Consider the following 16,168-nt stretch of genomic DNA (forward strand, 5'->3'; position numbering starts at 1 on the left):
GCACTCCTGGGTGTGCTGGAGAATACATTAAAAAGAAAGCAAACCCAGGATAATATTCTCACAAATACCCTGAAAAATAAGTCTGTAAATCTGGAATGCATTTGCAGTGTGTTATGGGGCAGTAAATCCCACAGATACTCACAGAATCAAGTACGAATTTGGGTCACAATATCGAATCCCAGTGTTCACTCTTCAAGGACTTACTGGGGTCGCTGTCCTCTTGGCATCTTTTTCTCATGAAGCTGGGAAAATCTCATGTTTCATTTTTGTTAAGTAGGTAACACAATAAGACTTATAAACATGGCCTGAGGAGGGAGGTATTTCAAAGCAGGGTATAGCATTTCAAGTAGTTAAGTAGATTGTCTCCAGTTGTGGTCCAAATTTGCCAGGAAATCGTGAGATTTTGAATAAGCTTTTTTTTTTTAATTATTATTTTTTTCTGCTGATGTGCGCAATTGATTATTTTTATCACCAGGAGGGGTTATGAAAACACTTCTGAGCAGCCAAAAGCCCAAGACACTGCAAATATGGCAGCGATGCAGGCCATTAAAACAACAACAACAACAAACTCTACAGTTTTTTTTTTTAAATTTAATTGCTGAAGACAAACCCAGTTTTACAGAATATATATGCTGAAAAATGCTTCAATAGCTCTTATTCAAAAAGATTAGCTGGACAACTCTAAACTTATCGAGATAAATGAGGTGAGTCCATTATTTCAAGTTACTCCGGGTAGAAATGAGAGCGGAATTTGGTATAGGGAATAGGTTCTGAGTATAAAAATGAGAATATTCAGGCAATTTATCATGATGGCTGAATTAAAAGAAAAACTGCAGAGCTCCCAGCAGCAACTGCTGCTGTTAAAAGGAAGGCCTTTTATTGAGACGTGCAACTTCTTTGAAGCTCCTATTACTGACAACTTTTGCCTTAAAAAGTGTTAAGTGTACGTGCGTTAGGGAAGTGTGACTGCACTTTTGGACTTTTCCATTGGTATTATTGTATTATGGTAGCAGGTCGTGGCCCAAAGGGGGAAGGGGACAGGGATTTGTCACTGGGGAAGGGAGCAGTGTCGCAGGGATGCGCTTTTCTTTTCCTGGGGTTCAAGGATGGGAGGCCTTCGACCTTCAGCTTTGCTTTGTCTCAAGTGCTTGCCCTGCCTAAACGTGCTGGAAACGAAAGAGAAAACAGAGGGAAGAGAAAAGGGAATGGGAGTAATTTGAAACGTGGAACATCTGCATGCTCATTATTAAAGGAAAAATAAAACAAATCCTTAAAAAGTCAAAGAGGTCCCCGGGGAGGCATTGCTCAGCAGGTGACGAGCTAGGCAGGCATCTCCGGGCAGAGATTTATTTTTCCTGGTTTCTCATCAGCCCTCACTGGCTGGAATCTCAGCCCGCAGCCGTCTGAGCCCTGGCTGAAGCTGCACCACTGTTTGCTGTCTACCAGGTCAGGGCTGGGGAGGAAAAGGAGCTCCAAAAGGAGCCAGGGAGTGAGCTCTGGTGATGATTAGGAGGTAGAAAAAGCATTTGAATAAATATTTGTTGGCACCTGCAATGGGTAGAATACACCTGACATCTGGGTTTTCTTCCCGGTGCTCTGATAAAAAATAAAAGCTAGCTGGGGAATAGGGCAAGGGGGTGGTCATGATTTAACTCCCCCGACTGCATACAACTCCACTGTACTTACCTCCTTTTGTGGCTGTCAAACTCCATCTTAAAACTCGTGGGCCAGTCACCGCGGGTCTCTCACAAAGCTTAGAGGCACCCAGCTTTGCCAGCACCATTTGCCAGCATCCCTGTCCCTGCTGTCAAGGCTCTAATGTGAGCAATCTCCATCGCATGTAGCCGAAAAACACCAGAAGAAAATGTTTTTGTCCTCATCGTATCGAATCCAGACCTGATTAGAGACAGAATTTTCTAGAGGGACTATTGATTTTTGCCTCGCTGACTGTACCCAGCAATTTGCAAGTTGCTCAGCCATCGTTTATTTCTGGAGTTCGGCAGCAAGATAACAGCCTCTGTAAATAGACTGATGCGTTAACCATTGGCTTGGTGATGGATCACATTAATAAGAGCCTCAAATTCACCCCAGCCAAATCCTGAGCATCTGTCCCAAGGATCCGTGCAAGTTGCTAGCACCTTCCTCAGTTCGGAAGAAAGCCAAGATAGGAGGTCTTGATTTCTTCTCCGGGATTCAAAATAAGGAAGGCTGCTTTCTTCTGAAGGAGTGCCTTTCCCAGGTTTCTTTGCCAATCTTACCGAAAATCTGTGAGTTTAATAGTCTTATGAATGTGTGTGTCCTTCAGCCTGGTGGTGTGTATCATCCATCGGGACAGAGATCTGCTTGCCTTAGGAGGAGAGGGGAGATGTGATGGGCTTGCAGTCTCCTGTCTAGCTCCTTTTCTTGTGGTTTTGTGACCTCAGTGAGCATTTATAAAGACCTAAGCACACTGAGACATCTAGGTGGGCATCGTGGTTGCTTAAAAACATAGGACCCATTTTGGATGTGGAAAGCAGTCGTTTGGGAAAACGTGTTCTTTTTTTTAAACTTCGAGTGTTGTTTAGAAAGTGTTTATTTTTCAAGGAAAACAACCACTGAAACCCAAGCCCGTAACCCCTAAAGAATGGAAAAGATACAGATTGGGAAAATAAATAAATAAAAAGTCTGAACACGTGAGCACACGGCCATCTCCTATATTTTTAAAAGCCAAAGCACTGTCACACACCAAGCTCAGCAGCATCACCGCAGCTGGTAGCTACAAACCCAGCTGGCATTTCTCATCCAGTGGGGCACAAATGGGAGAGCGAGCAGGAGATGGGCTCCCGACCTGCAGCTGGGTGGGTTTCTCATCCCCAGGGAGAGGTTGGTGGCTTTCTCCTAGAGCCGCCCTGTGAGACTGGAGGTTCAAGTGCTGTGCGTGGGGCTGTGAGGCACTTCAAAGTGATAAAACTTGCAAAAATGACATAAAAATTGTTTTCCGTCCTCCTCTGAGACTTGTGCAGGTGGCTTCTGCTGAATGATCTGAGAGTCTTGGGGACCGACCCGCTCTGATAATAACAGCAATAAATATATCAGACTTTTTCTGTATCAAAACAGCGTTGTTCCAAAACCACACAGCCCTTCAAGCCACAAAAACCAGTGTCAGGAGGCTTTGAAAGGTGCCTGGTGTGGGTTGGGTGAAAGCAGCCGGTGCTGAGGCACATCCCTGCTGCGTGCAGGGCTCCTGCGCCCCAGAGCAGTGCAAATGATTGAACCCTGCCTGGATTCAACAGAGGGGACCCAAAAAACCTGCTTTTTCCCCGGCACGCGAGGCAGGAGAGGGGCATCTGGCGAGGCTTCTCCCAAAGTCTTCTAGCTCTCTGCTAGCTCTAACCCACTGCCGGCCTCCCATGGAGAAGCGCTGCAGCCCTCTTTGCATGCAAATTGTGAATGCATTGTACATGAGGGCCCTAATTAATACTCGGCTGCAGATAACGATTTTACATCATGGCTATTAACCTTGGCGTATCTGAAACCAAATGCCAGCGCGTCGGGGAGGATTTTGCGTACGTTGCGTAGTGAAAGAATGAATTTCGGTTTTGCATACTTTATAGATTGATTTTCTTTATAAGTTGTGAGACTAATATTGGGGAGGAGGCTGGCAGTAGCCTGTTGGCTACTCCAGTGTTTAGGGCATTAGCCAGGGATTTTGGAGCCTCGGGTTGAGTTTTTTGCTCTGTGCTGGCTGCCCGCAGGCCATTTAACCACATGTGTGCAATGGAGATACGAGTGTTTCTTTCCACACAGGGATGGTTTCATAACACTATTTCTGTGCCCAAATATTCCTTTTCCAAAGCTTTTGTGAGAAAAACTCCTTGATTCCTAGCTCAGATGTGTGTCTACCTGCAGTGATCTGATTCCTGGGTTAAGTTTATGAACTGTGTATTGGAATTGACGTGTTTTTTTTTTTAAAAGAGTTCTTTCTAAGATTCATTTCATTTATTCCTAATAACAGGCCAGAAGCGGCTACACGCAGAGATGATGTTGAAAGCCTGGCCTGGTGGGGTTTGTCTAAGGGACACGGTCTGATCTGCACGAAGATCTGCTTCAGCCTGGGGACAGCGACACTTGGAGGCCGCATGCCTTAGCTGCTGGGCACTGGCGCCCGTGGTGGGTTAAGGGGTTTGTGCCTCTGGTTCCCCATCCTGTCACCTTCCCAGGGATGCTAGAGGGAGCATCTCCCGTTGCTGCTTCTGCCAAAAGAGAAGAGCAGACTCGTGTCTGAGGTCCCCTGCATCCAGTCAGTGCTGCCAGGGTAAGTGCAATGCCGGGCTCATGGGTACAATCTGCATTTCCTGCTGTGGGGAGACTGTCCAAGGGATTTCCAGTCCTTTCCAGCTCACCCACAGTCCTACACGTGCTCCTCGAGCAGCGTTTAAAAGCAGAATACCCCAAAGTGCTGAACTCTGGAAACCTGGCCCTCATTTACCCAGCAGTTGCCGTGATGTGTAATGGAAAAAGGATGCTTACAAGGCCACTTTCTTTAGGAAGAATTTTGTTTCTGATCCAACTGGCAATAAGTCTAACTCTGTGTAAACTATTTTATGGATCTGTATAGTCAACAGATCAATTTTATTATACTTGGCCACTGCAGAAAAACTGTAAACTCCTGCTGTTAGCTGATGTCTGGGAAATATGTTTACAACTTTATTCCTTTCCTTTGGTGGCACCAAATTATTTATTTATTTGTTTTAAAAAAAAAAGCTGTGCTGTGCTCTCTCCCATGCTATTCTGTCATGCAGAACTTTTCCACATGGCCAGCTCCAGCACAACATATTGTGCTAATGAGAAAGCATTCGCAATTCTAATTAATGACAGGTCTCTTGATTTTCCTAAGCTGGTAAAGGCTCAATTCTCCTTTGTCTTTCCACCATTAGGTTTTACTGATTTTAAAGATATTTTATGTGGTGTTCTTGCTAACATCAGTTTTCAGTGAAGCCCCCAAAGTGACTAAGAAAGCGAGATTTGTCTCAAAACCCTTTTAAAATGATAGGGAGTGAAATAAAAGGAAGAGTAGTGGGTTGCTGGTATCTGCAGCCATGGTGGCTGGCACTCTAGAGTGACTCCCTTTGGTGACTGTGCTTCAACCCACGGCAGAGTTAGGTCTAGTAGCTCCCCCCAGACACATCCCTCCTGCTATTTAGCTGTACGAATCTTGGTTTAGCAACAGTTTTGGATTATGCAGGGAAGTGGGCTGTGGCAATGGGCTACGCAGGGACCTGAACGCTGCTTGGCTGAGAGCAAGGGCTTCTCTATGGGACATCAAACTGCTAGCTTTCTGCAAGCTGGCACTGCCTGTCTGGTAGCTTATATTTGAAGGGGATGCTGGATCAGTTTGCTTTAAAAGTCCCTTTAAAAATAAGCAAGTTTGGGAACATGTTTTTGTGTGATCTAAGCTTCATCTAACCCAGTATCCCATCTGTGACAAGCATCAGCGCCAGATGTTTCTAAATAAGATATGAAAATCCCACAGTAATAGATGGGGGATGATTTGCCCTAAGCAAAGGTCTCACCCCAACCTCGCATAGTTCCAGAGCAGTGTCTAAGCAGGTGTTGTACTATGAGTACCTGGGACAGGGGGGAAAGCTCATGAAACGCTCATTATTTACTGGATTATATTAAAATGTACAGCTTCCTCACACATCTCAGCTATGCTGTCTTTTGAGGCACGCTAACCTGGCATTTTCTTTTTCAGAAGAGCTGACCGCAGAGTCACGGGCTGGGTGTGGTGGGAAGGGACCTCTCGAGTGAGCTCCGGACATGGGCTGCCTTTGGGAGCTCTTAAATCAGCAATAGGGGAAAACCACAAAAATTCCTTCTTTCACTCAATCGGGAATCAGTGGAGAGCACTCCAGTGGGCCTCGGATTTGCAAAGTTGCTTTTTGGAGTGGATTTGCACCTCGGCTATTGCTATGAGGTCTAGGTAACTCTATTATTTCATATTTTCTCCCGGTTCCTATGCAATTTGCACATTCAGGGTCAAGCCTTCGCTAATGACAGCTCCTTGCGTTTCAAGGTGGCCGAATCAGCAGGATGTATGGCACGTATCCACAGAGCTTTAAAAATATCTCTCTGCATGACATATGCTGTTTGTCCCTGAACACTGGATAGGTTAATTGTTAAAGAAACATTAATAACATTAACTGATGGTATGGCTTCCCACTGCCTCTGCCCTGGCAATCTCACACTGGCAAATGGATTAATAATCCTATCGGAAATGAATGTCGTTGCTATGCGAGTAACTCTAAACTAGATAATTCAGGAATAGTTTGGATGATTACTAATTAGATCCACCGACACAGGGGAATTTGAATTATTCATGACTGGCTGAAAACAGCGGGTAATTCATTTGTGCACTTCTCTGCAACTAATGTGAAAGTTGTTTATTTCCCCTCCACCCCACCCCACCCAGATGATCTGCTAGAAACGATCCCACATTTCAGTGCTGATCATTTCACCACAGAGGAACATCAGGGTTGCAAAGGTAGGAGAAAAAGCCTTGAAAAGTTAGTTGGAGAAACGCGTGGACAAGGTGCACTTTGAGACAGGAACTTTATTCTTTATTCGCTGAGTTTCAGCAGACCAAGCCAACATCTGAACTTGCGAAGAAATACCCAAATTAAGATGCTGATGTGCTGCTGGGGCAGGTGAGGAAGTATCATGTGGTGGCACCTGCACCCCCACACGCATGCTTTTTTGCAGAGGTGCAAGGGGCTGGCTGGGAAAGGCTGGGTGCACCTTCACAGCCCTCTTGCTTCCCCCAGACTCACCCAGTGCCGCCCATCTCCCTGTGGCGGAGCCATCAAGTCTCACCTGGGGGAACACCCTGAGGAGCTTCCTCCTCCGTACAGACGCGCGCACCATTTTGAATCCAACTCCCCCAAATCCAAAGCATGCCATTTTTAATGAAAAAAGGCATCCTTAGCAGCTCTGCAGATACCTACTGCTGGACATAGCTAAAGTGATCTGGATAACTCAAGTTGAGGACACATAGGAGTTAGCAAAGAGGGTTCTTCACCTGGTCTCTGATTATGCTTAATGGCATGCAGATGACTTCAAAATAATGTGCAAAAGCTTTCTGGGCTGTCTGATAGCTCCTTCTGTCCCAGCACTGAGCTGAGAGCTGTAGCCAGCAGTGACGCCTGAGCAAACCCATTTTAGGGCTCCTTGTTTTTACTTCATTCCTTGAAATGGCTCTCAGTAGTTTGAATAGGAGAAAAAAAAGAGGTGACACTGGAACAGGAGGATAAATAACCTCACACATGAAATTAGCCAGCTCATTCAATACCAGGCTCTGCAGACACTATTGCCTTTATTCATTTATGAGCTTTATTATCTTGATTTTTCATTAAAATACAGTAGGTTGGTCTAACTCATAAAATAGATAAAGAGAAGCACATCAGTTCATTTACCATTTGTCCACGTATGTAACTCACACAAGAAGACAGCTACTGCTGTCACCCATGAAGCCCTACTGAACTCAAAAACGCTACAAAACTGGGAGTAGGTAAAGCAGGCAGCTGTGCCTAGGCCTTCCTCCCTGGCTCACCTGCACCTCACTTGCTCTTATTTTTGCTACCATTTTCCAGCACAGCAGCACTAGCTCGTTTTCAGTGTCTCAGATGTATCTGACCCTTCGCCGGATGGGTGGCAGAGACATGTACCTTGCCTGAGACCACAGGCTGGAGCTGAACTTGGTCTTGTCAATCAGGAAAAAAGAAATTGAAAAAAAAAAAAAAGGCTTGAAAGCTGGTCTTGAGGGGATTAGAAGACACGTGAAGTGCGCCATGTGTTGGTGAACCCATTTGAAGTGGGTATTTGCGTCTTATTTTTGGTGAAATACCAGACTGAGGCGTTTCTTCCATCCTAAACCAGCCAGTGCTTCAGCATGGGGATCTGTTTTCCTCCACCTGAGTGCGCACCACGTATATCCATGGCTGGATAGAAGTGAGAAAAATGCTTGCACGCAGATTCACGTATATATGCACTTCTTAGCGTTTGCCTTTAGAAAGCAGAGATGCTTCATCCACATGTAGCCCCTGGAGGAGCGATATTAGTAGTGCAGCAAAGCCACGCCTGAAATGCTGCTGTTTCTACAGTTCTTGCTCTCTTGCTGTGGTTTTCACCAGCTCCCCAGCCCTCGGCAGTCCCCAGCAGTCCCAGTGGCCCCACGTCCCCCTCCTGGCTTTACCCGCGTGGTGCCACAGCTCAACCCTGGCAGCCTGCAGCTTGGATAGGGCATCCTCAGCATGGGTGGCAATGGCACTTGGGGGCAACAGGCAGCAAGAAAACACAAGGAAAATATCACTGCGTGGCTTGTGCTTAATGCGTATTTTTATTTCCTTCTCCTGGCACGGTGGGGGAAGCTTAATTGGGTATTTCGTACTGCTGTCCCTTTCTCCTTGACCCCAGACCTCGGTTTCTGGCGTCTCTCCACAAATGACATTAAAATACCTGATGTGGCAAGTGGGTGCTTTATGAAGAGTGACGTGGCATCAATCATAATTAACCCACGTGTCGCTGTCACAGGCTGGGGCAGGCCCCATCACATCTGGTTTCCTGTTCGAAAATACTTGGGTTTATGTAGGTTTAGCTGAAAACAACCAAGAAAGTGATCTCTAGGCAATGGGAGCTGGTGAAAGATGAATTGTCTGTCACTCAGAAAGATGCCCTGGCTGTGGAAACCATCAAGCACGTTCGTGGGGTTTGATTAGTCCTGTTTTCCCCTCGCCCCGTGCTTAGCATGTTTGCTTTTCAGATCGGTTAGCAGCCCAGTATCTGCTCTCTGAGCCTTTTGGAAAACACTCAAGGATGCGAAGCACCTGAGTCCTGCAAGCGGATGATTTTAGAGCTGTCTGTAAAAGCGGGATCATTCTCTTTGTTTCTTGAGTTAAATGCCACACGTTGAGCATTTCAGACTCGGCATCTGCATATCTGTCTATCTGTAGGTGCACTGTAGACCGATGCACCTTGCCAAACAGCGCACCGTGCACTGACACGCTGAGCTGGCACAAGAGGCGCCGTGGGTTTTGTATCACTGGGCTGTAAAGTGCTGGAGACTTGTGGTGCTGATTTTTCATCCCGAAGGCAGAAAGCGCCTTGCAGAGCCACTGGGCAACAGGAATTGAGACTGTCCTTCGTGCTACCTTGCCAGTGCTGGGTGCTTTTGGCTTCCCTTGCTCCCTCTTTCCTATTGCTCCCTCTTTCCCTTGCTCCCTCTTTCCTATTACAGCAGCTCCTACTGGTGAGGGAGCTCAGGATCCGTGGGCATTGCATTGTGCAAGCCATGCTATCAGACACAACTCTTCTGGTTAACTCTTGTGGCGAACAGCTGGTGACTGGTGGCAGCCAGGGAAACTTGGGTCTGTCGGTGTTGTGTTTTCCTGCTTTTGCTCCCTTAAGCATTAAATTGGCTCCTTCACCCTCTAATCTTCAGCTACAGCCTGTTGTTTAATTCTTTTTTTTTTTTTTTTTTTACCAGCCTTGTCCCTTACAGAATCCCAGTGTTACTATGGTGATGCAAGGACCTGTCACAGCATTCACCGATGCTGTAAGGTATACTAAAAGGGTACCGTGGGACACTGTGCTTAAAAATGTGCAAACCAGCAAGGTATTATTGGAAACCCTTTGTTTCCTCCTCCCTAGCTCTCGAGATGGATGCGGTGGCAAGCTGTGATGGTGAGCAGAATGTGCTTCTGGATATTATGTGTTACTACACAAATGATAACAGTGAAATGTGTGGAAGTGGTGGAGTAAGGTACTGCTCAGCGAGAGTTATAGGTATTGGGCTCGGGACCTGCAGCATTTAAAACACAGCACAGCTAAGGAGATGCAGTGCACTTTAGGGATTTAAATCACATTAAATTCAGAGCCCAAGCAATTTTTGAAAACAGTGTGCATCTCCAAATCTCCAAATACGGGCCCCAAACAGTTTTGCTTGCTTTGAGGTGGGAGCTGTAACATTATTCTGTTCTCTGGATGTTAACCTCGCTATGCAAAATGGTATGCAGGTCTCTAACTGGAATGATATTTTCTAGTCTTGTATCTCCCTCCAAACCATCGAGATAATTGCATTCTCTTAATGTGCCTTACCAGCTTGGCTCAGTCAGAGTTGTTAACATATTTTAACAAAATTCCTGCCCACTTCAATTGTGTGCTCTCTCTCCTCCTCCCTCCGAACTGCGCCTTGGCTGCATTAAGAGTTAAACTGGTAGCTCTCCTGGACTTGACATGATAATAAATCTAATAACGTCCTGCTAACAGAGCTAAATACCTCATTTGAGGAAAAATGAAGCAACGTTTTTCCCTGAGCTGTAAAATATGTTGAGTGATTTCATTTCCTTCATACGGAACATTAGGGCTTGGCATAATCCTTGCTCGCTCCGAAAGAGCATGAAAGTTGTCTCCTGCGTGCTAGCTCCAGTTGCCTCGCTGCCAGTTACCTGCCGCACGCTTGGCGCCGCTTGGCCTCCTTCCAGCAAGAGCATGTGTGGTTTTCCCTCTTACTAAAGAGAAAAGAAAACAGGTCTGTTCTGGCATTCGGTCGCAGGCTGTAAAGCGGAAATTAGCATTCAAGACACAGCCACCTCTACCTACAAAGGCCACCTGCACCACTGGTGCTCCGCTTTCAGGCATGTCCCTCAGTCTGCCAGAGTCCGAGTGTGAGACGCGTTATCTGGCCGAGTCAAAAAAATGAGGGATGAATGAAATCTGAGTAGGGACTACAAGGTGCCAAAAGATCAGTTTTAAAAAATCTAGCTGGCTTTCCTTACGTCTCTGTCTGGGAGTCTTTGCTTTTGATGTAGATAAGCTTTCGGTGTGAAGAAGAGAGTCCGTATTTAGGAAGGTTCTCAGGTATTTCGCGACTGTTGTGTCTGAAGTCCCAGAAAAGGAAAGGTTTTTTATGAGCCGATGGGGAAGGACGCTAGTGGAATTTTGCGTGCCTCAAATATTGTCGCCTCTGTCATTTAATTTGTCATCTTCAAACAGCAGAGCAATTAGGAGAGTTTTAGGGTTTAGCTTTTTAGGATTCACTGCACAGAACAGCCCAAATGAAGTTTGGCACTCATTTCTGCTCCCCACAACTCTGTTAGTTACATTGAGTAAACTGACCATGAGCTTTTTACATTGTTTATATAGATACACAGATACAGAAATAGAGAATATAATGTGTTATAATATAGACATAAAAATATCTGTATTATTTCACCTTTCTGTTCGTGGTTTGAAGTCTTTCATTCGTGTAACAAACACTCTTTATCTGTTTGCTGGCTGCTTTGCAGCATACGGAGACCCGTTTATGGTTCTAGTCCATAGTTTGGAAGCTTTTCATCTAATTCCTGCAAATCAATTACAGTTTCATGGGCTGGAGTGCATTCTTTTACTTCTATTGCAAATAAATACAAGCGTAAACATGCCCAGACCCTCACGTCTGTATGTACGCGTGCGCATCTGTCCAAGTTCTCCTGAACTGCCTTTTGCAGTCCATCCTACACACTCCAAATACAACTAAACCTTGGAGTCAAGCCACCTTTATTCTTCCTGGATGTAATTTACTCAGTTATTTGCTATACATCACAAGCTTCCTTTTCGTATTACCAAGATGAAAACAAATGCATAGCTCTTTGTGTATCTCTAAGTCTTTTATATTGATTATATACGGATCGTTTTGATGCGTTAGATCTGGAGGGACCTAAAATAACGATGCTTTAAGCCATGCTTGGCTTTGGCACGGAATACCTGCTACCTGGCCACGAGCAGGTGGACAGTAAGACGTGCCATAGGAGGCAGGAGGTTACTTTTGGAGCCGTGTTACTGAGAGAGGTAGCATGCCTTGCAGGTTTCGGTAGAAAAGGTGGGGCTGAGTGGCAGGAAGGAAAGCTTCCAATTTGTGTTGATTATAGCAATTGATAATAATAATAAATTGGTTCTAATTAGCATGGATGCAATCATTTCCCACCTGTAATGACAGAAGATGCCTAGTTCCTCAGAAACACATACTGGAAGCCAAGTGGAGGAGCTGTTTGGTTTACAACTTCACGTCTCGCTGCCTGAAGCAAGGATATCTGGAAGGTGCTGGCTGGTGGCTGAATATGTTAGGAGCTCTTTGCAATCACTCTGCACCCAAATGTCTATGGAAAAATACATCCCTTTGAAGCACAGGGTTTCAAATTTATGGTTCCCTTAGAAAGAAAAATTAGTAACATTTTGCTTTTTAAAAATTGGAATAGTTTCCGTAATTGAGAAAGAAATCCACTATATTTTTCCTTATCTCTTAGCATTATTTACAGCTCTGTGATACCATTTTTATCACTTTACCATGATCAAACCATTTAATTCAGAGTAATTCCGCAGAACGTGCTGCAGCAAATATAAAAGCATAGTTATGTAAAATTTTTGGAAGAAAAAGCATGTATGTCTCAAAAAGCTTTGTAGGTATTTTTAATTTCCCCAAAGCACAGGATAAATAGTTATACACTTGATAGGTTTTTTTTGAAAGATGGATTTCAATAATACCCCCCCACTTAGTACTTGACAGAAATGCGTGTATTGGTACGATTATCCCAAATGCCCAGGATGCCTTATTTCCAGCAGGAATTAAAGTCAGAGAAACATATATTGAAATTTTGGAGTTTGCACAAGGCTTAGCTCCATACCAGCTCTCCAGCTTCCTGCTTCTCTTGATGGTCCTCCTTAGGGAGTAGGTCCTCTCCTGTCCCACGTGGGACACTCCATCCTCTCTTCCCCTGCTTGCCTTGCTGGGCCCCTTGTGGCTTCTCAGCACTGAGTTTGTCCCTTGCGCAGTGTGTGCCTTTGGGAAGGCAATGCCAAACTCCAATCCCCTGCTTTTCTCTAGGACGTGACTAGGGCTGTTGGGCTGTCCTGGGCGATGAGGGCAGCATGGCAATGGGTACAGGAGGGACCAGTCTGCTCGAAGGTGTTCCTCCAGTTAGTTCCCTGCTCCACTTGTGTTTGAGCCTCTCACTCTGCCATGTTTAGGGATCCCTAATTCCTGTTTGAAATTACTTGGGAGTTAGATCGAGGCCAAAGCAATTTTCCCCCCAAATGTGTGGCAAACCAGGGAGCTGTAAATTCTTATAATTCCACTAGAGGAGACTCTGGCCTTCCGTGAATATCGCCACTTGCTCCTCAGCTGCAGGCTTGAAGAGCAGGGGTCTGCAGATCCGAAGAGCAGGGAGGTCGCTCACTTTTGCATCTGGACGCAGAGTTGTGCTGAAGGGAGCAGGCTCCAATTTTCGGTGAGTTTTCATGTTGTACAAAAAGAGTCTTGAATCATAGAATCAGGGAATGTCCTGAGTTGGAAGGGACCCACCAGGATCATCGAGTCCAGCTCCTGGATCCGCACAGGACCACCCAAAACCAAACCACATGTCTGAGAGTGTTGTCCAAATGCTTCTTGAGCTCTGACTGGCTCAGTGCTGGGACCACTTTCCTGGGGAGCCTGTCCCAGTGCCCAACCACCCTCTGGGTGAAGAACCTTTTCCTAACACCCAGCCTGACTCTCCCCTGTCCCAGCTCCACGCTGTTAAGGGATTCTTCTCTCAGAATGAGGAGCTGAGAAAGTATAGAAAAACCCTGCAACCACCAAACCCAGATCTTTTTTTTTTTTTTCTCTCCCTATTTCTAAACTCACAGGTGTCATTCATTTAACATTTTCAAATATGACTTTGCCATTATGAGCACTGGCAATTTAAAAGCAAACTGGCTCTCTGCTGCGAGTCCGTATTTTTATATAATTGCGTATCTCAGCGAGCAAAGAGTATAAGGCTTGTCGTGTGGCACTGCACAATCCTTTTCACCCTTGTGTCCCCTCCGAAGGCTGCAAAGCTCGGCTGGACTGAGTGTGCCTAAGTCCTGCCGTGATGCTAGCAACATTCATTAGAAACCCCAGTGCTGATACACCTTATCATTTATGTTCTTTCTGGGCAGATCACTAAACTGAGGCCCATTGATTTTGACTCAAAGGGTGCAGTGCACCACCTACTTCCCGATATTAAACCGTCTTGGCTATATCCCACTGCCGTAGGTTGCTACAATGTCTTTTCTTGTCTTAGGGTTTTTGCTTCTGTTGACAGGCTGTAATTTCTGTTGGCATGCCATAATTCCATTGCTGAGTCCTTTGGTGACAAAGTTATTTTTAAGAGTAGTAAGAGTCTTTACAAAATATCGCAGGAAAGGGATTTATAGAATTTTCATTGCTGTGTTCTCAAGATCTTGCCCCTTCCTGTCCATTCTGCTAAATTTGTTTGGACTTTAGCTTCTTGACCAACTGATGAACTTGGGAGGCACTGGGTTGCCTTCGTAACGATGTACTTGCAGTGCAGACCTCAAATGGTCAGAAGTAGACTGAAAAATGATAGGTTTGTCCTAACAACCTTGGTTTCTTTTTCAAAATAATGGTTCTCTATCTTTGGATCTTATTTTATTTTGTACTTGTGTTTGAATTTTGGTGATATTTGTTTTCACATTTTGTTCCAGAATCCTAAGAAACTTTTTTTTCTTTTTTAACAATAGCTGAGATTCTGATATCTGTTTGCTGGGCCATTAAAGAAATCCACAACATTTGCTTGTAGGAAAATCAAAGGTTGACAGCATATCTGCTCCACTGATGTTTCCACAGCTCATATTCCAACGTTCTCTTTTAATGTAGCCCGTGGATGATACACTGCTTTAAATTATTTATATTGCACACTTCATTCCCCAACACTTTTTAGTTCACTTTGAGGTAGAGCCCAGTGAAAGGTCTGGAGAGCCTTTCTGAAAAATCAATAGCTGTGCGATCCAAGCCGTAATAGTTAAGCAAGGGTAATTAAACGATCAAGCAGCTAACTTAGTCCGTCTTGACAAAGTGTCCTTTTGTCTTGTAAAGGTGAGGCTGTTAATGCATGCGGGGATGAAGAGTTGCAGCGAGGTGGCCCTTCCTGGAAAGCGTCCCTCCCAGCTGCCGGTGGTGGGGTACCTGCAGACATCCCCATGCAACACGTGGGCTTGCTTAATCTGGATTTGGGCCAGCGGGCAGGTTTGGGTAATGCATTGCCAGCTGAGACAGCGACAGCACTGCAAAATGTGTTTGCAGGCTGCGGTGCAGGATCCGGCCCTGGTGAGGGGCTTGTTGCCGGCTTCAGCTGCTCTCTCTAATTGGGATCACACTGATGGGTTGCAGAAATGATGCTCCCAATAGGCCGGAACGAGCTTTCCTAAGAAAAGCTGGAATCACGTCTCTCAGCATGGTAGTCTGGCTGATGCGAAATAAAAGGTATGTTTGTCAGTTTTGTGTCACGCTTCCTCCCTCGCCTCCCGCTGGGGAGCAGGGCTGATATGATTAGAAGCAGCTCAGGCATGCCTTTTGGATTGCCTGCAGCAGTGCTAGCAGTTTTTTTGGTTTCCATTTTTAAAGCTGGGCTTGGTTCCTTCCAGTTCTCCACTTCCATCACTCTTCTGAAGTTTGCTCAGCCTGCTGAATGCACACAGCTCTTGGAGAAATGCTTAAAATAACCCCAGGTTTCTGACTCTGGTCACAAACCGAGGAGCGAAAATATTTAGCGAGAAGTATCTTGGATGTTTAAGCAGCAGACAGCAGTGTTTGCAAATAATCCTAAAAAAATATAAGCAAGGATTGATCTGGAAAGTCAGAATAAGGGTTTCTGTGGGTTGGGAGCCTGGAGAAGTGGAGGAATGGCTGTGATTATTATGATGGCCAGGAGGGGTGCAAGCTGGAGGGGTGAAAATCACAATGATGTTTGCAAATGTGACACAGCGCCTTGGCGTTCGTGCACACCGTATATGCTGTGCATGCCTTCAGTATATGGCACGAGAAGTGGGAGAAATGACTCAACAAGTCCCAGGTAGGTGATGTTGCAGTCTGTGGGAAACATACAGGATCCCAAGGCAGGCAAAAGGCCAAATATCTCCATCCCCAAACGCCTCCTCAGGGCCTGGTGGAAGTGGGACTCGAGGGCTCTGCTTTTCTGGTTTCCTTCTGGGGATGTGTTTTCCATGAAGCACTGTGCTCTTTTCTTTTTGCTGCTTCTGAGATGAGAAATCAGAGCTTTTCACTGAAAACAGACCCGTGTGTGTGTGCATGTGAGCATCTGATTAGCTGCGAGGC

The 16,168-nt window shown here is 45.5% G+C and overlaps 1 long non-coding RNA gene across 2 annotated transcripts in view; it reads left to right on the forward strand.

Moving 5' to 3' along the window:
* The first annotated feature begins 13,727 nt into the window (after positions 1-13,727).
* The window catches only part of LOC136790741 (uncharacterized), a 34,820-nt gene continuing 32,379 nt past the window's right edge, over positions 13,728-16,168 (forward strand). For both annotated transcript variants that reach the window (XR_010831237.1, XR_010831238.1), the window contains exon 1: positions 13,728-15,316. This is a non-coding gene — a long non-coding RNA (uncharacterized lncRNA). The remainder of the gene's footprint in view (positions 15,317-16,168) is intronic.

Source organism: Anser cygnoides, chromosome 4 (assembly GCF_040182565.1).
Source record: "Anser cygnoides isolate HZ-2024a breed goose chromosome 4, Taihu_goose_T2T_genome, whole genome shotgun sequence".
NCBI lineage: Eukaryota > Metazoa > Chordata > Aves > Anseriformes > Anatidae > Anser > Anser cygnoides.